The following is a 25,890-nucleotide window of genomic DNA, read 5'->3' on the forward strand; positions in this document are numbered from 1 at the left end:
CCATCCCCAATTTCGTATCATCCAATTCAACCCTCCCCTGTCTCGAACGCTGTTTCATGCCTCCCACAAGCCGGCTACAATGTGGACTAAGTCATAGATACTCGAGGTAACAGCAGTCTCATCTTTTCACCTGCGCGGCACGATCTTTCAGCATCAGGGGTCTGGGCTTTGGAGGGGCCCCGCCCCCATCGCTTCCTGATTCTACTGCGCAGGCGCACCAACCGACCTGTAGGAGTCGCTGTCCACAACGCCCGATCCCCACCCATCAGTTTCCCTCCCCCTAATACTGCCAATGTGTATTAGTGCGGACGACCAGCTAAACTGAAAGCAATGTGGAGCGCTGGGCTCGAACAGGCGAACCCAGCGTCTCCAGCATTCATGGTGAGCGCCTTGCCCACTGCACCACGTAGCCGCCCTTCATCATAACATATATGACATACATTGAGGTAATCAGAAATAACATCACACCACCTACACGTAGCTTAGATGTTTCACCGCCCTGTTCATCCACCTTGGCCTGTTTTCAACCCATCACCCTCTCTACTCTCTCAGATATCCATGAAACCGACCACCTACCCCTTGACATAGTTCCCTCTGTTCTTCTCAAAGAAGTATTTCACACAACTGGCCCCAACATCCTCTCTATCATTAACACCTCCCTAATAGGGCTGGGCAATTAATCGAAAAAAATCTCATTTCTAAGTTATGACGATATTTATTTTATAAAAAATTAATAAAAAAAATTATTAAACTTTTTTCTTTTTTTACTTAACTTTTTTAAATGACTATTCTGACTTGATTTATTTTGTATGTTACAAGATACTTTTAAGTTTAAGTCAAACACTTTCATATATATTATGTTTAAGTTTAAGTCAATCATTTTGATATGTTATGTTGTCTGTTTAAGAGCGTGCAATAAATGATTTTATTGAAAAAATAAGAATCGTGTGAGAGAATAGTGTGAGAGAATCGTGATCTCAATTCTTAGAGAGAAATCGTAATTCACATTTGAGCAAGAATCGCCCAGCCCTAGTCACTGGTACCGTTCCAACCTGCTTCAAACATGCAGTGGTCCAGCCCCTTCTGAAAAAACCCAACCTAGACTCCACCCCACCCAGCTCAATAATTACAGGCCAATCTCCAAGCTCCCATGCCTATCAAAGGTCCTTGAAAAGGCTATTCTCTCCCAGCTGTCTTCTTACCTGCACTTGAACAACATCCTGGACACATTTCAGTCAGGTTTCAGAGCCAACCACAGCACAGAATCTGCCCTGCTTAAGGTCACTAATGACCTGCTCCTCCCTAGTCCAGCCCTTTGTAAAAAACCTGGCCGTGCTCTTTGACCCCGAGTTTACTTTCAATAGGCAGGTAAACTCTGTGGTGAAGGGGTGTAGTGTTGTCATGATACTGGAATTCGACTTCGATACGATACCTTGAAAAGTATCGATACTTTCGATACAAAAAAAAAAATTATTATAATTTTCTTTTTAACAAATTTTGCTTTTGTTGCTGTTTGATTCTCCTCAGCTTCTCTCTGGTACTATACGAGAAGATAAATACACTTTTAAAACCCTTTGTTGAGAGAGAGGAGAGAGAGGGAGAGAGAGGGAGAGAGAGAGAGAGAGAGAGAGAGGGAGAGAGAGGGAGAGGGAGAGAGAGAGGGGGAGAGAGAGGGAGAGAGAGAGGGAGAGAGAGAGGGAGAGAGAGAGGGAGAGAGAGAGGGAGAGAGAGAGGAGAGAGAGAGGGAGAGAGAGAGGGAGAGGGAGGAGAGAGGGAGAGAGGGAGGAGGGAGGAGGGGAGAGAGGGAGAGAGAGAGAGAGAGAGAGAGAGAGAGAGAGAGAGAGGGAGAGAGAGGGAGAGAGAGGGAGAGGAGAGGGAGAGAGGGAGAGAGAGGAGAGAGAGAGGAGAGAGAGGGAGAGAGAGGGAGAGAGAGGGAGAGAGAGAGAGGGAGAGGGAGAGGGAGAGGGAGAGGGAGAGGGGAGAGAGGGAGAGGAGAGAGAGAGAGAGAGAGGTGGCCAGATAGCTAGGATCAAGGCCATTCTCTCCCCCTCAGCCCTAGTCATTCTGCTTTCATATCCTCAAGATTAGACTATTGTAACTCCCTGTACCTGGGGCTTAATAAGTCAACCATAGCCCGCCTACAACTACCACAAAATGCTGCTGCTAGACTGCTCATAGGTACCCAGAAGAGAGCTCACATCACCCCTGTTCTTGCCTCCCTTCACTGGCTCCCGTGCGCTACAGAATAGAATTCAAGGTTCTCCTATTGGTCTACAAAGCCCTTAATGGTACGGCCACTGCTTACCTAGCAGACCTCCTCACCCCCTATACCAACGGCAGGGCCCTCAGATTGTCTGACAAGGGTCCCTTAACCAGGGCCGCCTGGGAGAAATGCGAGGCCCTGTGCGAGATTTAACGCGAGGCCCCCCCCCCCCCCCCCCCAAAAGGTTAAAAAAATATATATATATATATTTTTTTTCCCCATACAGTCAACATATTCTTAAATAATAGCGCTGCCCGAGGCGGGGCATGATACAGTCAACATATAGCAAAAGAGAGAGCGAGAGAGAGCTCCGTTCTACAGTCATATACAGTGTACAGAGGGAGAGAGAGAGAGACACATTGGAAAGAAATTGAAATGCTATTTGGCCCTAAACAGAGAGTACACAGTGGCAGAATACCTGAGCACTGTGACTGAAGATCCTTGACTATACAGACTCAGCGAGCACAGCCTAGCATCGAGAAAGGCCGCCATAGGCAGACTGTGTGTGTTAGAAAGAGAGAGAGAGAGAGAGCATGTGTGTTAGAGAGAGAGCATGTATGAGAGAGAGAGAGAGAGCATGTGTGTGTGTGTTAGAGAGAGAGCATGTATGAGAGATCCAAAAGGACAAAGATCAACACTTAAATCCAAGAGAGAAGAGAGACACATTGGAAAGAAATTGAAATGCTATTTGGCCCTAAACAGAGAGTACACAGTGGCAGAATACCTGAGCACTGTGACTGAAGATCCTTGACTATACAGACTCAGCGAGCACAGCCTAGCCATCGAGAAAGGCCGCCATAGGCAGACTGTGTGTGTTAGAAAGAGAGAGAGAGAGAGAGAGAGCATGTGTTAGAGAGAGAGCATGTATGAGAGAGAGAGAGAGCATGTGTGTGTGTGTTAGAGAAGAGCATGTATGAGAGATCCAAAAGGACAAAGATCAACACTTAAATCCAAAGAGAGAGGGTCTATACCAGAGAAACCAAAGCAGCAAGGAGCCAATGGCCGACATCAGCTAAATAGGCTAGCCAGGTACTGTGACACCAGGCCACACACAGCTTTGGCCAACGGCCCAACGCTACCCAAGCTACACAAACGACCAAGACATTCACACACAGCACATGTCGTATCTCCAAATGTTGTGAAGTAGCATATGTTTTGCCTGGAAAAAACATCGTTATTAACAAAACATTCGGGAGGGGAAGGAAGGAAGAGTGGGGTAATGTCATGACATTTTCATTAATCTTACCTGCACCAAGGAACGCAGGGCGAAAGGCCGTAACACAGGTCTCCACGTTGACGAAAGGCCTCTCGCTGGCGGCACAAAAGAAGCTATGGCCGGAGCCTTGTCATGGTGCAGGCCCGACTACATCTTCTGTCAAAGATGATGTCGTAGTCAGAGTGCCAGAACCCCCTGCTATTCTCACGGCTAATGTCAATGGTCGTAGCACAAGCTAACAGCTAACTCAAGGCTAACTGATAGCATCAAACGAACGTTCCCAGCCGAGCGCAGCCGGCAGTTAACGTCGAAGCTAAACAGCTAACTGGCTAACAGTTAGCTCAACCAGGCTATCGCTAACGATTAGCTAACGCAGAAGCAAGCTATGCGGCTACATACAGCCAGGTGCTGACACCAGGCACACACCGTTAGCTACTAGTAGTACTATTAGCTAGTCGGCCAGTTTAGCTCCAGAGAGTGAGAGAGAGAGAGAGAGAGCGATGTCCACGGTGGGAATAGAATAGAGTTAATAGAATAGGTTAAAAACTCACCAAACGTCTTCATCTTGGCTGCAGGTTAGCTAACGCTAGATAGCCTTTAGCTAAGCTAGCTACTAGCCGACATCATCATGGGCCATGGCCTATATCCCGACTGCATCATGACAAGGCTCCGGCCATTTGTCTCCCGCCTTTCGTCAACGTTCCTTGGTGACTGACCGACTGATAATGACCGACCTTGGCTGGCATAACTAAGCATAATAGTCAAAAGCTGCACGCGCGAAATATTCAAACGCAGCTGACTCTTCTTCTTCTTCGTTTAAGTTTCCGGCGGCGTACTATGATGTAAGTAACCACTCCCTTCGTTGAAACCAATGCCTGCTGCAGAGCACCAGAGCTCCAATAGTGACCCAGGTGCAGACCCAGGAACAAGTCAGACACATTCTACAAACGTGTCTAATGTGAAATATATAAGCATATAAGCAAAACTAGATTTTAGGTATGTGATGAAAAAGGGCCTCGCGGGAAGGGAAACCTCGCAAAAAAATAAAAAAAATAAAAAATAAAAAAAATAATAAATAATTTTTTTTATTTTGCGAGGCCCCCCTTCCCGCGAGGCCCTGTGCGACCGCACTGCTCACACACCCCCTGAGGCGGCCCTGCTCTTAACCACCCGTAGGTCTAATTTCAAGTCTGGGGGGGGGGGCGTGCCCCTGACCTCTGGAACAGCATCCCAATGTCCATTAAATCTGCCCCCTCCATCGAGTCTTTTAAATCAAAACTCAAAACCCACCTATACCGCCTGGCCTTCCCTGACGCCTGAATACTTTCGACAACAAATCAAATCAAATCAAATAAAATTTATTTATAGGGCCCGACAACACACGTTAATGTCTTCATGGGCCGTACAGATCTTCTTTAAACAAGTCAAGAAGAAAACATAACAATAAGTCAAGAACAGAACAAGAACACCATAAGGTCCAAACATTTTTAGATGAATGCAAATAAATGAAAGAATGCAAGCACTCCCAGACATACCCCACGCGAAGGTAAGGAAAAACTCACTAAAACCTAACAATAGGGAAAAAAGCTCCACAGGCAGTGTGGAGGAGAGAAACCTTAGAAGGGCCATTCAAGGGGGGATCTCCCTTCTTAGATGTTGGTGATAGTAGTGTTGCAGACGGACAGTTGGTAAGCATGCACTCATGTGTGTAGTGGAACACAGATGAGTGCATGCAATAGCAACTGTACATTTTGAAAAATTAAAGATAGAGCTAATAGCGATAGCAACTGAACATTTTGAAAGATTAAGGATAGAGCTGATAGCGAATCTATTTGAGGCACAGGGGCGGCGCAAAGAGGGTCACGTCCTCCCCGTCTTAGTCAAGGGACATTTAACACTCCGGTCGTTGCTCAGGGACAGCTGGAGACAGGGAGATAAGGGGCGGCGCAGAGAGGGTCGCGAACTCCCCGACATCATCGCGGGACATCCGGCACTCCGGTCACCACTACCACTAAATGTTTGTTTCCGCGTCTCTGATTGGCCACACGTGTTTCTGGTCATGTGACATGTGCGCCAATCGTGGGGCCGCAAGTTTCTACACTGGTTAAGCTTAGGCGCTCTTTCAAAGTTGGTTACGGTTAGAGTTTGTCTTAGAGCATGGCGATAGAACGCCTGCCCTTCTTTCGACGGTTAAGCTTAGGCACTCTTTCGAAGTTGGTTAAGGTTAGACTTTGTCTTGGAGCATGGCGATAGAACGCCTGGTAGTTTGCAGGCTGTTAGACCCGGAAAATAGGCGCAGAACTTGCTGTCCCACGATTGGCGCACATGTCACATGACCTGGCCAATCAGAGCGCAAAACTCGCGGAAACAAACATTTGTTGTCGAAAGTATACACGCTTCCCTGACTCACTTTGACTCTTGCCTTGCTTGTTGGCGTTTTGTTTCCTTGTCTATCCGTTGGTTTTTTTTTTTCTTCTGTTTATTCTATACTTTTCTTTGTTTTCTTTGTTTCTTTGTTCTTAGCTATGTGAAGCACTTTGGTTGACAAGTGTCATGTCTAAATGTGCTGTATAAATACATTTGATTGATTGATACATGACATACAGAGACAGTACTGTTACATCTAGACATTTTGGCATACCAGATCTACAAATATACAGTACTGTTTGTGATACAAAAAAAGGTGTGGGGGGGGGGGGGACTGTACATTGGAGGTGGGGGGGGGGGTCAAAACTATACATTGGAGGGGGTTGGGTTTGGACATTTACAGCGGCCAGTTTCGAATTGCAGTCTCCCGTAGGTGCTCTTTGAGAGTGTTTTTGAAGGTGGGTAGTGATTCACATTCCTTTACAGCTGTGGGTAGGGCGTTCCACATTGATGTGGCATAATTGCGAAACGTGTTTAGTCCCTTGTTTGAGCCGAATCTGGGTTTAACATGATTTGTGGAGCTCCCTCTGGTGTTGTGGTCGTGGTATTCACTGACCTTTGGGAAGTATTTTGACATGTACATGCAGTGTTTCCCTTAGGATTTTTTTCAGGGGGGGGTCGTAGGCCCCCCAAAACTACTAGTGTCACGGATACGTGGTGTCAACAGTGTCATCATAGACGCGCGCAGTAAGGCGGTTGTTAGTATCGGTGCATTTCTCTGCACTGAGCTGAAATGAAACTATTGCACATAAATTAGGTAATTACAACACATAAATTAACTTATTTACAATTATACATACAGTAGTGACAACACACATATGAACTATACAATACAGGGACAGTGTTTCTGGATACTGGATTACTATTACGACTACTACCACTGCCAATACTACTGATACATATTGGAAATGTATCAGTTTAGGTAATTAATGGGAAACACTGAGGGAGGCACATACAACACTCATAACTATTTACAACTAGTGTCAGAGCGAGCGCACTCAAGTTGTTTGGAAATTCTGAGTGCACACTGGACGCTCTGACCAAAGAGTCAGTTTGTCAGAGCGGAGCAGATTTTCAGAGTGAATTTATTAACTCACCTTAACTAGGGCCCTATGAAATCAGTTTTTATCTTTTCCCGTTTTCGGATATGAATTTTCCTGTTTTCGGATTTCTCTGTTTTTAATTTTCCCGTTTTAGGATTTCTCAGATTTTAATATTTTTTCCTTTTTGGATTTAACAAAAAAAAACAATACAAAATTATGTTTTTAACTAACAATGTGACGTGTAGTTCAGTGCCAGTTCGGTTATGAGGTTTATTTTTTTCAATTAAGTTCAGTTCAATGCAGTTCAACTGCCAGTGCAGTGCAATAACTAAATAATAATTAAATAGTTAAATAATACAAAATAATCATTTGTTTAAAAGAAATCAAGAAAAAAAAACTGTAAAATGTCTTATTTCAAAGAGATGTCCTTTAAAGGTTCATGCTTCTCCCCATCTCTGGCTGACATCACCATTGTGATACATGATGGATAGGCCTTTGTGTTTTCCTCAGTGAGGGATTCTCTTTTGTCGGTCAGAAGCGTTTTGTACTTGCTGAAGCTTCTCTCTGCATAATTATTTTTTAAGTTTAAATATCAACATTATCTGGCCATCCTCAGTAAATACTATCAAACTTTCCAAAGACCAGAGTTGGGACGGGAATGCACGCACACACACACAGAAAGGGAGAATGGCTTATATCTACTATCCAGTTTGTTTTTATACTGTAACGTTACTTGAAGGAGAGAGAGAGAGAGAGACTGAGGCTTGTTACGCGCAACGTTAGTCAGTCTCGGAATTGTCTCAGAGTTGTCTCGGAATGGATTTGGTAGTTTTTTCTGCGTCTCCGTAGACTGTGCCGCACCACAGTCTTAGTGAAGATTGATTTATATGAAAACCGATTTATGTATAATTTAGCTAGCTCGCCAACGTTACTGTGATTAAAGCAAACTGTAATAAAAAATTAAACAAATTTATTATAATTTTTTCATGGGGGGCAGGGGTTACCGTTAGCGGGGCGAGCCACCCCGCAAAGGCAATGGTAGGGGAAACACTGACATGGGTACCTTAGTGGTGTAGTGTATCTTGTAGACCAGGCCCATTGCAAGTTGCTGTACTCTGTCGTCTACTCTAAGCCATCCTATCCTAGGTTGTCAAAGTGGGCAGGGGTGAGGTGGGTTTTAGGGGTAAGGTCAAGTAGTAGTCTGACCAGTTTGTTTTGTGATGTTTGCAATTTTGTTTTTAGCGCCTTTGAGGTGCTTTGGTACCATGAGGTGCAAGCATAGTCGTAGTACCCTTGAATGACTGCTCCTGCTAGAGTCTTCAGGGTATTCTTGTTTACCAGAGAGGAGATCCGGTACAAGAATCTAGTTTGTTGGTTGATTTTTTTTATTACATTGGATGCCATTTTGTCAGAGGAAAGATTTGCCTCTAGGACAGTGGCGGCTGCTGACCACATTTTTTGGTGAAGCACAAATATATTATATTATTTTAAAACATCCCCCAATGTGCCTGTCAGTAGTGGCTGGTGAGTTAAAAAATTTGGGAGGACGGGAGAGATAAAAAAAAATGTAATAAAGAAGTACAGACACAGTGTGGTTATGAAGACGGCAGACGGACACTACAGTTAAAGACAACAGGCACTAGTAGTAAATACCTTGGAGTAACTCTTGACACACACCTCACTTGCTTGATTTAACCATTTGATGCATACAGTCACGCCAATATGATGATTATAATTGTCCCTGCAACATATGTTTGCATTAAACCATGAAGATGCTTTACAAAATTATTCAATGAAAAGTTTAAAAAAACTGACACACTAATAATTTTATTTTTTATTAAAAATAAAATAATCTACTGTAAGACCATTTATATAAAAACTCTTGGGTGCCTAAGACTTTTGCACAGTACTGTGTTTTCTATCCACTTTAGCCAAACATACACACTACTGTGAGACAATTATAATCACACACAAAGGGATAATGGCTTATAGCAGACTTAATGATTTTATAATATTTCAGATAATGAAATTAAATGTTTATCATCGACTATCCAGTTAGTATTTATATTGTAACGTTTGGCCACTTTAAATCATTGAACGTTGAATGAGGAGCACTCATTCAAGGGTACTACGACTATGCTTGCACCTCATGGTACCAAAGCACCTCAAAGGCGCTAAAAACAAAATTACAAACATCTCAAAACAAACTGGTCAGACTACTACTTGACCTTACTCCTAGAACCCACCTCACCCCTGCCTACTTTGACAACCTACTGTAGGATGGCTTAGAGTAGATGACAAGTACAGCAACTTGCAATGGGCCTGGTCTACAAGATACACTACATGACTAAGGTACCCATGTACATGTCAAAATACTTCCCAAAGGTCAGTGAATACCACGATCACAACACCAGAGGGAGCTCTACAAATCATGTTAAACCCAGATTCGGCTCAAACAAGGGACTAAACACGTTTCGCAATTATGCCACATCAATGTGGAACGCCCTACCCAAAGCTGTAAAGGAATGTGAATCACTACCCACTTTGAAAACCACTCTCAATGAACACCTACGGGAGACTGCAATTCGAAACTGGCCCCTGTAAATGTCCTAACCCAACCCCCTCCAATGTACAGTAAATGACATAACCCAAGAATACACAAGACCCTCCTCTTGGAACCAAGTATGGTTTTGTCAATATTCCAATGTACACTTTTGCTTGTACAGTTGTACAGTTCCCCCCACCCACCCCTCCTACCCAACCCCCCCACCCCACCCACCCAACCACCTCCAATGTACAGTCCCCCCCCCCCACCCAACCTCAATATACCCACCTCCCCCCTTTCCTCACTAATGGAACTGGTATCACGGAATCACGTTAGTTAGTTAGATAGTTTGGCGCTAGCTGAGTGGCTAACAGCGGCTATCGTTAGCTGAGTGGCTAACAGCGGCTAACGTTAGCTGAGTGGCTAACAGCGGCTAACGTTAGCTGAGTGACTAACAGCGGCTAACGTTAGCTGAGTGGCTAACATCGGCTAATGTTAGCTGAGTGGCTAACAGCGGCTAATGTTAGCTGAGTGGCTAACCGGCTAACATTAGCTGAGTGGCTAACAGCGGCTAATGTTAGCCAGTTGGTAAATTCAATTCGATTGCATGTCATTGAAGGTCCGCGCTGGTCTGTGTCTAATGAAATGAGAGGAAAGTTCTGCGCTAAAGCAAGTCGTCCGTGTTGATAGTTTGTTTTTAGCCTAGCCGCGGTGGCTAACTGATGTTACAACATGTATACTTGATGTTCACGATATAGTAATTTACTACATCTCATGTAGAACAAGCCACGATACATCGAGTATACTCAATATATCACTCAGCCCTAAATACAATACACAAATATACAAAATAATGCTCAAAATACGCACACTTCCTACCTTATTTGTACATGAAGTCCATCCTCTGATCATTCTTTGTGAATTCTGCGATGACTTTGTCAGATGTCTTCATTCTAATCTGTGCCAGTCAAACGCCGCTGTCCGACAACAAGTTTGGGAGTTGGACGTCCTCTTGCAATAATAATCCTTTTCTCTTCAAAAGTCATAATTGCATGCTTGAGCAGCGCTGTCCACTTTGTTGATCTGTTGGAGTCTGGTCTCCTCTGTTAACTGGATGCTTGCAGAGGGGAATCCCTGCGTCACGGCACTCGCATAATTCCCATATATGGATCTTCTCTTGACTTGATTGGTGTAAAAGCTGTCAATCAAAACGAAGCCGGGCCACCCGGGTATGCAATTAGTAGGGATGTCTGATTACTTTTGTTTTTTTATTCAACAAACATGACCATGTTCACGTCTTAAACTCATACTGAGGCCTTAGTTTTGGTTTTAAATTGCATATCATCATTTATTTATTGTCACACAGAGCAGAAGAATTTTGCCAAAACAAACCAATAGTATCCAGCTGCAGAACGGCAGACCAGTTACACACTCGGACCCAAATTATTATTTTATTTTTTATTTTAATCCCAATTTCTCACATTACATTCACCCTGAATGTTGACGTTATCCAGGTGAAAATGTAACTTCATAAATCATTTGATGTATAATTAAATCAAAGGAAATGCGTTTGGGTCAGAGTGTGGCTGGTCTGCCGTTCTGCAGCTGGATACTATTGTTTTGTTTTGGCAAAATTCTTCTCCTCTGTGTGACAATAAATATATATTTCTTTTATCCACTTTTTCTCCCATTTTCAATTTTTTCTCCCATCCCAATTTCGTATCATCCAATTCAACCCTCCCCTGTCACGAACGCTGTTTCTTGCCTCCCACAAGCCGGCTGCAATGTGGACTAAGTCATACATAGCACAAGTCCCCTCCGGTACTTGAGGTAACAGCAGTCGCATCTTTTCACCTGCACAGCGCAATCTCTCAGTGGCGAGGAGTAACATGTGGGAGGCTCACGCTGCTCCCGACACTTCCTGATTCTACTGCGCAGGCGCACCAACCGACCTGTAGGAGTCGCTGTTCACAACGCCCGATCCCCACCCATCAGTTTCCCACCCCCTAATACGGCCAATGTGTATTAGTACGGACGACCAGCTAAACTGAAAGCAATGTGGAGCGCTGGGCTCGAACAGGCGAGCCCAGCGTCTCCAGTATTCGTGGCGAGCGCCTTGCCCACTACGCCACGTAGCCGCCCCTCTGTGACAATAAATAAATGAATGATGATATGCAATTTAAAACCAAAACTAAGGCCTCAGTATGAGTTTAAGACGTGAACATGGTCATGTTTGTTGAATAATTTTTTTTAAAATTTTGATCTGATCGGGAAATATCAGTATCGGTAGATACTCAAAATCACATGATCGGATCGGGAGCAAAAAAACGTGATCGGGACATCCCTAGCAATTAGAATTGCCTCTAATCCAGTGGTTCTCTAGTGGTACTTGGTGGTACTACTGGTGGTACTTTTTTTTTTTGCAGTCAGGCCACTGAACTTAGAAGCAGGCCAGTGTTTCTAGGTGCGGCGGCGCGATAGTAAGATAACCTAAGTGGGGAACAACCAGGAGATCCCTCTGACAGAGAGTAATGCAGTCTAAACAGTTATACATCTTTTATTCAACTTCAGCCCTGATCATAACTATTTTTATTTTTAGATTCTTTTTGTAATGTCAGATAAAAAATGAAATACTCCCACTTTTCTGAAAAGAGTTGTTGTTAAATCTGACATTACAAAAAACAAAAAATCCATCCAAATCTGTGTTGTTGCTAATCATTGCCACATGCCTAGCCTGTAATAATCCCCCCCAGAAAAATGTACTTTGCATTTGATATATTGAAAATATTTTTCTTTTTGTGTTTTTTTAACAATAATTTGTGATGCCATCACACAAACTGGCATTTAAATGGTTACAATTCGAAAATTTATTTGAATGTGTTTTCTTTTTACAATAATTTGTGATGCCCATCACAAACACTGGCATTTAAAGGGTAAAAAAGCACCAGAATGCAGGAAATTAAGTCTTTGTAACAAAATAATTCCTTGTCAAGTACGGTGGCTCAACAAAGAAAAATTGACGCGCAGGACAAAAGCACAAAATTTTTCCCACGTGTTCCTCATCATCATAGCTTTCATTTTGGGGTAGGGGCCACGTCATCATGATGGATTTCAAGATGGCCGCCATGTAAAATCAAGGTTCTGCCCATTAATAAATATCTTGGTCCATAGCACGCTCAATATTTGAGTGAACACAAAGGTATTGGTATCCCTGTAAACTAGAGAAGCTAAGCTTTCCATTGGTATCATTGTCATTAAACCCAACTGTTGGGAAGGGGGTTTTAATGGGCAATGATTCAAAATTATGTTAAATTTTCGCCTAGAAAAAACTGCCATGCTCATTGTTGTGAAGGGCCAGATTAAAGCTGAGAATCTACATTTATTGTTTTATATACATTGTATATTATTTATATATACACGGTATATCCCTTTAAGCCGGCGTCCGAATCATAGTAATATTCGCTCTCCTTATTGGATAACGCCCTTAGGCGCCATACCGCAAGCCCCCAAAGTCAGGTTCAAAGACGAGCCCAGGCATGTCGCAACATGCCCGGAGACAGCGTATTGATTCGAGACGAGAACTGAGGTTTGGGACTAGATAATCACTTAAGTATATATGCTGCGGCAGGTGCGAACAGTAGTTGTTCATCAAGTTCATCCCGAGTCAACGTGTAGTGAAGTGAGCAGCAGTGCGTCTAACAGAGCGTTGAGAACCACGTGCGAATTGAATAGTAAAGTGTCAGATTAATGCAGTAACGTCAAGTTCGACTTAGTTTAATGTGAAGTAAATAGTCGTTAATTTATTGTATATCGTGCCAACCAAATTTAGCCTTACCCAGCGGTTCGTTCGTGTTAGCTAGTGGACCTTAGCCAGTGCGCGTGGACTAAATACATTGGTGCCAGCAGCACACGAGGAGGCCTAGTCGGAGAACCTGCTGGACATGTGCACAGGAGAACCGGCGGCGGCGATTGCAGAACCATTACTGGTTGGATTATATTGATTGTGGAACATATTACCCGGAGAAGAGCATCGTTAATCTCCACTGTCGTTTGGGATTTAACCTTGTGAGGATTTACATTCGCGCTGGCGTCATGGACCGAGGCTAGCTGGCTATCATCGTTTGCTATCGAGCATTGGATTACAGTTATTGCTTTTGTTGCTGATCGTTGGATTACAAGGACTGGCTTCTGTACGTGAATCCCCTTATTCTTCATTGAATCAGACTGAGTATCCGAACATTCCTCTATCCTCCAGACCTTACAACTCTGGGAGGAACCCAGTGTCTCCAGGCGGTACCAGCGTTGCCCTCTATAATTGCTATTATACGCCAGGTGGCGTCAGCCTAGTACCGATCGTAGGAATCATTCTATTCCCAGTGACTTATGCTACTGACTGACTTTATGCCTATTATTCGCCATACAAGCGCGACCCTAATTCTCATTCTGTAACCAATTATTGCATAATAATAAATACCCTCAAATACTATTTCTTTGTCAATGCCGTGTTATTATGAGTGTCCACCATATATTCGATGTACTGTCTGGCCAGTAATTAAAGTACATACCTAGCAGTGGTTTAATCTATCACAATCTTTAATACGGTCAGGGTCAGGGTTTTGTAACCCCTCAGTTACACTCATCTTCCAAAAGGTCCCTTGGCCGTTCACATGAATATATCAGAGTGAACATTGGTTTTATAGGTACCCACAAGCCTCTTCTTTCCAGACATACCCACCTTGTCCAACTTGCATGCTATTTGGGGCAATAATCAAGCAGGTGGTACAAATGTGTCGAACATTCTAACTGCCAAAAATGTGAATGTTAGGGTTTGTTGTTAGAATGTTTATGCATACAGGCCACCAGGCGGTGACCCCAAGTTGTATGCTGTGATTTTTTAAAACCTTATGCCCATACCTAACACCATACCTAACTTTTGCAAAACTTTTAACCAAATTGCTAAACATATTCCCTGTTTTACATTTGTAGTATTTTACCATCTTGACTAACTGCTAGCATCTGCAACAACGTAATTCTCTTCTACCTCTGATAGCTCTATGTAGCTGTAAAGACACTCATTGTCAAAGGATTGGTCAAAAAGAAAAGAGCTGCTGGGATACAAATACGTAGTAAACCATCAGTGAAAGAAAGCTGCTGTTTGATAGTGTTTTCTTTTTCTTGTCCTTTTTTGATGACAATAGACCTTTTCCGCACTGACGGCAAGTCCCGCCCCCCCCCCGTGTTACTGTTGCTACGCTCTCCCACGCTCTCCCAAACATTCTCACACAGCGCTCTATTCAATGAGAGGGCGAGCACATTTGCGAACGCATAAACTATATCTTAAATTATGGCTATGTGTCTAATACGCCCGTCGCTTATCAATGACTTGTTTGCAGTCAACGGATTGTTTTTTAATCGGTACATTTCCGTTTTTATACCATTTTGAAAAACGCTTGTTTTTGGAAATTTCCAGAAAGAAAGAGATTCTGCAGGAATCTTCCTTTAGTGGAATACACAAAACACGTTGTCATTTTTCGGCCTATTTATGAATCGTTTTCAAATAAACGCTAGATTATCCATAGTATATGTGTACTTATGCACACTAGAGAAGCGGGCTGAAAAATCGATTATCCATTTCCTGATCAGCACACACACACGCACACACACACATATGGGACTAGTGTTGTCACGATACTGGAATTTCGACTTCGATACGATACCTTGAAAAGTATCGATACTTCGATATTATTTCGATATCAAAAAAAAATATATATATATATATTTTTTTATTATTATTATTTTTTTGTAAACAAATATGTATCGATACTTCGATATTTTTGACAACACTATATGGGACACGCTGAGATATAGGTGAAAAAAAACCAAGGTAAAATTGATTCCTTACCTCAGATCAGATGTTCTCCAAAAAGATTATTCCAATTCCTGATCGGCATTCCAAATATCGATCGCGTTTATTGATCCAACGCTGGGTACTGGAAACACATATTCCACGCTGTTCTGAGGGTCGGCAATGAATACAATCGGCTCGGTACATGCCTGATAAGTAAAATGTGGATTCTGGATTCTTTTTTTCCCATCCATTTCATTCAGTCAAATCCAATGGGTGCAATACCATCCGGAGAGACGATAGGGGGCGGTATTTTCCCTGTTCGAGCTCAAAGCCAGTCCCAATGGTAACGTGAGGCTAGATTGATGAAAAATGAATGGAAATCGCTAATAAAAAAAAATAACTATTAATAGCGAGATTTCTCGTGGCTGGCACTCAACGGTTGGCATGAACTAACGAGATTTCTCGTGGCTGGCACTCAAAGTGTTAAGGATTTCTGAAACTATTGCTATCAGTTATTTGCCCAATGCCGCTACTCTATCGAAGAGAGTTCTCCAGAAATGTCTGAATTATTTTACTCAAGGATATATACATGAAATTAGGATTTCGGAAGGAGAAGAAGATGACAACGTCAAAGTTGATGCCAAGTGTTGGCGATCCATGCGGAAAACAAACGCCTCACAAACTCCACATTGTAATTCGTCAGGATACAATTGTGGAGTCCTACTGCACATGTAAAGCAGGGTGAGTATGTTAGTGGTCTCTTATTATAAAATTGTTAGAGTGATGCGTTTAAAATGAAGATTTAAGCCTAGTATCTGCTAGCTACAATGGGCTAATCATCTAACGTTATGCTAATCACACAAATGTCACGGTATTTGTAGGTGACAAATAAACCTTTGAATTTTAACTACTGTAATTAGCTAGCTTCTTACCTTTTAGTGTTGGCACAGCTGTAAATTGATGTGTGGAGTAGCTATCAACCATTTGATTGTTGCATGTGTATTTTCAGGATAAATGGACACTGTTCCCATATCGTCGGCATTGTCAAGTCTCTTCAAGGATTCAAAATGCACAACTTTACCCACATACCAGAACAACAAAGGTGCACAAGCATACCACAGCAGTGGCATGTCCCCAGAGGTGATAAAATACAGCCAGTACCTATAAACCATGTCGTGGTTGCAAAACTCTGAGAAGAGAAAGAGACGGCCAGTGGTGTGCCATGTTGACACTTCTTACAGGTAAAGTGGTAGTAATACATCATACAGATATAATAAAGTGAACAAAGTCAATGAGTTACAATTAGGGCTGGGCGATATGGCCTAAATATGATATCACGATATTTTCTGACCTTTCGGCGATACACGATACGCATCACAATGTTTTTCTTTTTCCCCCCAAACAATTCATTATGAGGCTTACCAAGACAGTATTTGAGTTTGCAAGCTAACATTAAAGACAAAATAAAATACCCATGCATTTAGCATTTTTATATTATATATTAGATTTAGATTATTGGATTATTAGATTATATATTGCATATATTTAGCAATGAGATATTATATGATTTAGATATGAAATATGATGAATTGAAAATGGGGGACCCTGATGTAAACAAGACGAAAGTCTTTCTCTGGTCTGCATCCTCCAGTCCACTGTTGTTGTATTGAGCTGTACTGTATTGTACCCATGCTGTTAATAACGTTTTCGTTCATTCAGACAGCAAACAGAATCATTTTGATTGACAGTCGAGTCTGCCAATTACGTCACACCGCTTGCACCCGCCCTGCTGTTCTTAGCACCAATCGGCAAGCGCGTATACATTTTTTACTTCCGCTATATCCGCCATTGATTTTGACGAGAGCTCAATGACAACAACAATGGTAGCGGTAGCTCCCCGCGGCCGACGTTTAGCTTTTAGCTCCGCAGGATGACTAAACGACTGGAGGCATAATGATTTTACTGCAACGGATGTTATAATAAAAGCCTTTCCATACATCTGTCTGATTGAAAACTTTATTAACAGACCGCAGAATGGGCACAACTGAGTCAGCACGGGCTGAGATATGAACGACTAATGCTTGCTATCTATCTAGGTCCACCTCGGACGTTGCTATGTAAATACGCTGATGTTATTGAACGTGTAACTATATAACGTTAATGCCACAAAACGAATGCCTTTGTTATCATAAGTAGTAACTTTGATGCAGTAGTGTGTGTGGGGCGGCGCTGTTAAAAAGTTCGAACGTGTGGACCAATCCTCTTGGGCAAAACATCACGATATCCACGATACGTTTAAAAAGTGTATCGTTAATGAACTGTACCCGATATTTATATAATATCGTCATATCGCCCAGCCCTAGTTACAATATCAAAAATAAATTGTATTGGTAATGCACTCTTTATAAGTTGATGTATTTGATCTCATTTGATCTCTTTTTTTAGATCAGTCAGCGATGAAGATTCTTGCTGGAGCACTCATACAGTGTCACTATGACTATGCGTGTGGCTCCTGGTACAACAGTGCCCCCAAAAGTCAGAAAATAAAACTACAGACATCACAAAACAAGCTAATCAGGGTAATACTAAGGCTACCTGCCAGAACCCACCTTGACCCATCACACTTTGAGATCATGAGATGGCTTAAGGTGGAAGACAGAGTAAACCAGATAGGGATGTGCCTAGTTCACAGAATAGTGCACGGGGTAGTGCCAGTGTACTTCAACAACTACTTCAACCGAATCAGAGACACCCATGCATACCCAACTAGGCGCAGCTCAACTGACTTTGTGCCAGTCAGATTCAGGAGCTGTATGGGGAAGGAGTCATTTCTGTATTCAGCAGCTATCTATTGGAACAGTCTGCCCAGTGACCTGAAAATCGTAGACAATGCCGTTAGATTCAAGTCCAGCCTGAAGACATGGCTCAAAAGGGACTATACTTGACCTAGACACTTAGCTTAAGGCACCTTGCATGTTGTATGAGTCTGTTATGTATATAAATGTTAAATGGTATGTGTTGTGATGTCACGTTTTGTATGATGCATGTTTAAGCATCACACTCCCCTACCCCCCTACAAGGACCACAATGGAAATAAGCTCTGAGCTTTTTTGTGTTTCATCCTTGGCAGTATATCCTGACTGTGCTCTTCTGTCACATGTTTATTTTTTATATTGTCAAATAAAGTCATTCATTCATTCATTCATTCATTCATTCATTCATTCATACATATAAAATTAGCTCATGAGACATCAATATGTCAATGAAGAGAACAAAATCTTAGAAAAATCCAGGATTAAGAAAATAGCATAGCACTGAAACTGCCCTCACCAAAATAATCAGTGACCTCAGACTAAACTCTGATAATAAGGTCTCCATCCTTATAGTGGTATTCATAGAAAAAGAATTGGAACGAAATATTACAAATTAAGTTTTTTATGACCTTGAACGTGATGCAATCTTTTCATGCACTGATGTGCCAACTCTGTCAGTTACCTAATAAGGCAGAAGGGTTAAAACATACATCAGAGGGAGGAAATTCTATGTTAAACTAGAAGGCCACATGTCTGAGATATATGACAACAAATATGGAGTTGCACAAGGGAGTTGCTTAGGTCCTTTACATGTTACTGCTGGGTGATATCATCAGAGGACATAATGTAGATTTTCTATCTATAATTCTAATTATCGGCCCCAAAACAAAAAAATAAACGTTAATAAAGAACCTGGGAGGACTAACTCCTTGGATCAAATCTGAGGTCACAAGTCTCTGGTTATCATAGATTCAGAACTGAACTTCAATTTTCATATTAACAAAGTGACCAAAACATCGTTCTTCCATCTCAGAAATATAGCAATTAATATATGCAATACATTTAATACAATATTTTAAATATTTACAGACTTCCAGCTGTAACAGGAAGATATTGCCCATCTACAACGGATGACTGGAACACCTTTGGCAACTATCCTGTCTACCAGTGTGCCAAAGATCACAACCCCTTTTGGAGAAGTAGATTGGTTCTGTACTTTCTTATCAGGTAATGCAGGTCTACAATTTCATTTATCAGTTACAAACACGTCCTGTTGTAGGGTCATATAACAACAAACTGACCATATCTGGTTTATCGTTTTGAAAAGGGTTGTTGGTATGCGATCTGAAAGGATTTTGTACGTCTTAACTTTACATATAAGACGCTCAATATGAACCCTGTGACGAGCAATTTTGTTAGTCAACTCCACATTTGACTGAGACATCTGAGAATGACCAGCAGCAAATGGAGGGATATTCAGACGTAATCCAAGCTCTTTCAACTCGTCGTGTATTGTAAAACCCTTGTCAGCCATAACAGCATCACCATCCTTGATGTAACCATGAACTTTCAGTGTTTTAAGTAAATCATAAAAACCACTGCTTTCAGTAATAGCCTTATCGGATACAGCACCTGTAAATAACTCGGACACAAAAATGACAGACCCACTTGGATCACATCCAATCAATGCTTTGAGGGTTGTGCTTGACTTATAGTCACTATAAAGTTGACTTTGTAAAGCCAGTGCAGATGGCACATGGGTCTTAAATTCAGTACCATCAATAATGACTAAAGTAGAAGGAAATTCTTTTCTAAAGTTTTCAGGCATGTTTTCAATAATAATGTCTCTATGAGGCCATATGCTAATTTGTCCAAATTTAAAATACATACGTTCTATGCATGTATTAAAAACAAGTCCTGCAGACTACATGGATACTCCAAATCTCTGAGACAAATCTTGAAGTCTCAAGTTATGTCTTAACCTACAGTGTCAAAAATAGGCCATTTTGTTTTCCTAGTGACTTCATGTCTTTATGGCCCTTTGCATAAGGTGCATCACAGCCAGCAGGCACAAGAAAAGCTAACAATAACAAGAATCTAACATATGTGATCCCAGTGTAGTACTTAAAAATCCCTTTGATCTTTGTTTCTTTTTGGACAACACTTTCCACAGTACAGAATGTCTTTTTCTGAGCATCCTGTTGGAGAGACTGTATTATCTGTTCCTTTTCAAGAAGCTGCCCTCTCAACCAGGTTATCGTCCTCTCCTTCTTCTCCAGCTCTGACTTCAATCTTGCACCTTCCACAGCAGTGCCCAATACTTCTAAAGGGCAAACCCCTGGAAACAGAAATGTTAAAATTATTGTTAGGGAGTTTCCACATATACATGACATCCCAATAATAACATTTTGCTTTTATTCTACAGACAAGAAATCTCAAGAAGAAAACAGACCCGATTCCACACCAGAGGTGTGGAAATGTATCTGTGCACCAGCCATCTCCAGTGAAGCTTCCAGCGATCTACAAAGATCTGAATACTGCAGACACAAACCTGGTAGCACTGGAAGAACGCACTCGGGACCAGGCTCTGTCAAATGACTGGTTTGAAGAGCGGAGGTCACGACTGACTGCTTCAAACTTTGCGAAAGCGGTAAACAGAAAATCTGCCCCAACAACAACATTTCTGGAGTGTTTTCCCGTTAACATCCATTTGTACCCCGGCTTTGGACTATGGGAAAAGGAATGAGGCAATGGCCAAGGCCAAATATCTGGAGGTTTATCCCGCCAGACATTTTCACGAGTGTGGTCTTGTTGTCAATTCAGAGTTTGATTTTTTAGGAGCCACACCTGACGGGAAGTTGTGTGACAATGGCGAGAATGGGATAGTCAAAGTGAAATGTCCTTATAAGGCAAGAAACTGTTTGATATTGGAGGCTTGTGACAAATTCCCAGATTTCTGTTTACAGGAAGATGAGGGGGGCAGTATTTCATTGAAGAAGACACACGACTATTATGTGCAAATACAAGGACAACTTATGGTGACAGGCTGCCAATTCTGTGATTCATAGTTTTTACGCAGATATCTTTGTGGAAAGAATATTCCCAGACATACAATTTATGGAAAGATTACTGCACAGACTTGCTGCATTTTTTAAAGATCATGCTACTCAGTTCCTAAAAGAAAGGTAGACCCTTACATTCTCCTTCAGTCTGAGTAGCTGTGCACGTCTGTGTAGCTGTATAACTGAGCTCTGATTCGTGGTTGATGACATCCAGAGAGGGATTGATGTTCCTGTGAAGTATCATAATCAAATAAATGCACTTTACTTAATAAATCCATGTTGTTCATTAATCATAACATTTGGTCTCAGTATTATTTATGTATTGTTTTATTGTAACAAGAACTTGCAGTATCTTTGGTTCACAAATTTATTCTAGATATGAGCATTTATAACAAATGATTAAATGACATCTGATTCACACATGCAAATGGTGTTTTTAGTTAGTGATTCACATCTTCACTAACACATCACAATATTCAGACAATACCGCCTATAAGGACTTTGACAATACCCAGTCTTCAGGACTTATTCCTGCAGTAGTTCCTTTTTAGATGGGGGGGGGGGGGGGGGGGGGGGGTAGCAAGGTGGTTGTCGGGATCAAGCAGGTGTATTTTCCTTGGCAATGGACGCACCGACTTACATGTGGTCCCATCAGCTTTTATAGGGTCTGGATATTGCACAGTAGGTCCATCCCCGCCAACAAAATGCTATAAGGTGAGATAGGCATGACAGCGAAGAGAAAGTGGGTCACAGATATTGTAAGGCATTCAGGTTACTCATGCTAGCTGATTGATTGATTGATTGAAAACTGTATTAACAGATTGCAGAATGGGTACAATACAGTACAGCTCAATACACACAATTGTTAAGGGGATGCAGACCATAGAAAGACTTTTGTCTTGTTTACATCAGGGTCAATTCATGACATTTATGAGTTATGACATACACAACAGATATATAGCATGACATTTATGACATACAGATATACAGTACTGTTACATTTGTGACATACAAGATATGCAAATATACAGTACTGTTAAAAAGATATCCTAACAGAAAATATATACATACGAGGGGTAGGAAACTGTACAGTAGGAGGGAAGGGGGTGGGTGGGAGGGGGAGACCTAATGGCGGCTCTATTTCAAGGAGCGCGGCCTTAAGAAATCGGGCAATCTTGGGCGGCTACGTGGTGCAGTGGGCAAGTCGCTCACCACGAATGCTGGAGACGCTGGGTTCGCCTGTTCGAGCCCAGCGCTCCACATTGCTTTCAGTTTAGCTGGTCGTCCGTACTAATACACATTGGCAGTATTAGGGGGAGGGAAACTGATGGGTGGGGATCGGGTGTTGTGGACAGCGACTCCTACAGGTCGGTTGGTGCGCCTGCGCAGTAGAATCAGGAAGCGATGGGGGCGGGGCCCCTCCCAAGCCCAGACCCCTGACGCTGAAAGATCGCGCCGCGCAGGTGAAAAGATGCGACTGCTGTTACCTCGAGTATCGGAGGGGACTCGTGCTATGTATGACTTAGTCCACATTGCAGCCGGCTTGTGGGAGGCAAGAAACAGCGTTCGAGACAGGGGAGGGTTGAATTGGATGATTCGAAATTGGGATGGGAGGAAAAGTGGATAAAAAAAAAGAAAAAATCTGGCAATCTTATTGGTTATTATTCTCTGCGTGATTGACAGCGCGGAAAGGTCTATTGACAATACGGATGTATTGTTTAGTCCAAGAGTAGCCTATTGATCATTTGTTTTTAATATGTTTATCAGATCGACATAAGCATAATAGATCGAAATAACTTAGTTAGTTCACACCTTATTTCACATATATGGGCACAGATTAACTACTATGACAGACATATATGAACAAATCAACAGATAAAGGAACAAGTCTTTCCTCCTTTGCCTTTCAGCCATAGGCCACAACAGGATTAACAAGCAGCAGCAAGGCTGCAATGCCAACAGTTGTCTTGGTGCTGGGCAGACTGAAAGGTTATAGGGTGGCAATATGCTGGATACTATGACTGTTGAACGAAACAGGCAAAAAGTTATCTTAATTCATGATCTTGATCTGATAAATATATTACAAACAAATGATCTATAGGCTACTCTTTTGCTAAACAATACATGGATTAATTGACATGTAATTTATATTGCTAATATAATGTCCATTCCATTGAATATATCATTTCAGACTGAATTGTCTGTACTGGTGGTCTGTGTATTCTTACTTGCTCCCCAGAACAACACAAACTAGGAACAACATTGATATTGTTAAGATACAACCACAATGTCATATTGCAGGCAACTGCCTGTTGGGTTTTATCTCAGTATTTTATTAATGTTGGCCAGTTTTCAATAACCGCCCTTGGAGCAGATTCACCATTAGATCACATCAACTAAATTTGGAGCATAAAACATTTTTAGAACTAGAGAAATACAAACTGAACGAATGTAAAACACACACAAGATCTGAACTCTTCATTGTGTACTTCTCTCTTCTCCAGGTACAATTGCTGCATTGCTCCCCAACAACAAGCAGAGATATGAACGAGTCAAGGAAGCCCTATAACTGTGACCAGTGTGAGAAGAGCTTCAGTCAATCTGCACACTTAAAGACACACCAGCGCATTCATACAGGAGAGAAGCCTTACTACTGTGACCAGTGTGAGAAGAGCTTCAGTCAATCTGGAGCCTTAAAGAAACACCAGCGCATTCATACAGGAGAGAAGCCTTACTACTGTGACCAGTGTGAGAAGAGCTTCAGTCAATCTGACAGCTTAAAGAAACACCAGCGCATTCATACAGGAGAGAAGCCTTACCACTGTGACCAGTGTGAGAAGAGCTTCAGTACCTCTATAAACTTAAAGAAACACCAGCGCATTCATACAGGAGAGGAGCCCTACCATTGTGACCAGTGTGAGAAGAGCTTCAGTACCTTTGCACACTTAAAGAAACACCAGCGCATTCATACAGGAGAGAAGCCTTACTACTGTGACCAGTGTGAGAAGAGCTTCAGTCAATCTGCACACTTAAAGACACACTACCAGCGCATTCATACAAGAGAGAAGCCCTATAACTGTGACCAGTGTGAGAAGAGCTTCAGTACCTCTGGAAACTTAAAGAAACACCAGCGCATACATACAGGAGAGAAGCCTTACTACTGTGACCAGTGTGAGAAGAGCTTCAGTGAGTCTGGAGACTTAAAGAAACACCAGCGCATTCATACAGGAGAGAAGCCTTACTACTGTGACCAGTGTGAGAAGAGCTTCAGTGAGTCTGGAACCTTAAAGGCACACCAGCGCATCCATACAGGAGAGAAGCCTTACCACTGTGACCAGTGTGAGAAGAGCTTCAGTGAGTCTGGAACCTTAAAGACACACCAGCGCATTCATACAGGAGAGAAGCCTTACCACTGTGACCAGTGTGAGAAGAGCTTCAGTACCTCTGGAGCCTTAAAGAAACACCAGCTCATTCATACAGGAGAGAAGCCTTACTACTGTGACCAGTGTGAGAAGAGCTTCAGAACCTCTGGACACTTAAAGATACACCAGCGCATTCATACAGGAGAGAAGCCTTACTACTGTGACCAGTGTGAGAAGAGCTTCAGAACCTCTGGAGACTTAAAGATACACCAGCGCATTCATACAGGAGAGAAGGCTTACTATTGTGATCAGTGTGAGAAGAGCTTCAGTACCTCTGGAGCCTTAAAGAAACACCAGCGCATTCATACAGGATAGTAGCCTTACCACTGTGATCAGTGTGAGAAGAGCTTCAGTAGATATGACCACTTAAAGAGCCACCAGTGCATTCATACAGGAGAGATATTCATTCAGGTTTTCAAACCCTAAAATTGCGTAGAAATCTGCCTAAAAACTCAACATACTTGACAACACATTCTTCCTGGACAGCAATCCAACTAATGTGATCTGCATCAGAAGAACTTCTGACACTTATTAAAACACCAGTTTCATGGTTTAAATAGAGCCTTGCTCTCTAGTCCTCTCTTCCAACATGGCTGCCTGTAAACAGACATGCAGGGCCCTTATCTGGCTGGTCGTAATTGTATTGAATTTTGTTTATTTTTTATTGAAATTCTATCAAATGTGCTAAATATAGATGCAACAATGCATTTTAAAGTTTTGAAAGATTGCGTCCCTCCCAACTATTCTTTGACATCTGTAAGCTTAGCAACAGGACTCACTAGGAAATACTGCATGTGGTTTAGGAGGGGTGGCTCCTAGGTAGAGCAGGGCAGTACGCAGAAAGACAATGGGTCTCATTCACCAATGGACTTAGGACAAAAGAGTCCAAATTTTGGTCTTAGCGCCACTTTTCGGGCCGATTTTGGCATTCACGAACGGTCCCTTCTCCTGGATTCGGTCCTAACTAAGAGCAGGATTTAGGATCGCTGAATATCAGTCGTAAGTCGACAGACTGGTGTGTGCTGTGTTCTTAATTAAGGGCTTTATTTGGGAGGAATCATAGTGATTTCATTCATGTCAACTCTACAGGCCTCCTTGGAATTATAATTTAAATAAATATGACAATATTTGTATGATAAGAAATTACGTTTTACATGTATGTCATGCCTCAATAAATGATAGCACTACACCAACACTGCAAATGACAGTGGATAAATAAATAAGAACTAAAGCTAATCACGTGGATATATA

Source organism: Notolepis coatsorum (assembly GCF_963971535.1).
Source record: "Notolepis coatsorum genome assembly, chromosome: 12".
In the NCBI taxonomy this organism is placed as follows: Eukaryota; Metazoa; Chordata; class Actinopteri; order Aulopiformes; family Paralepididae; genus Notolepis; species Notolepis coatsorum.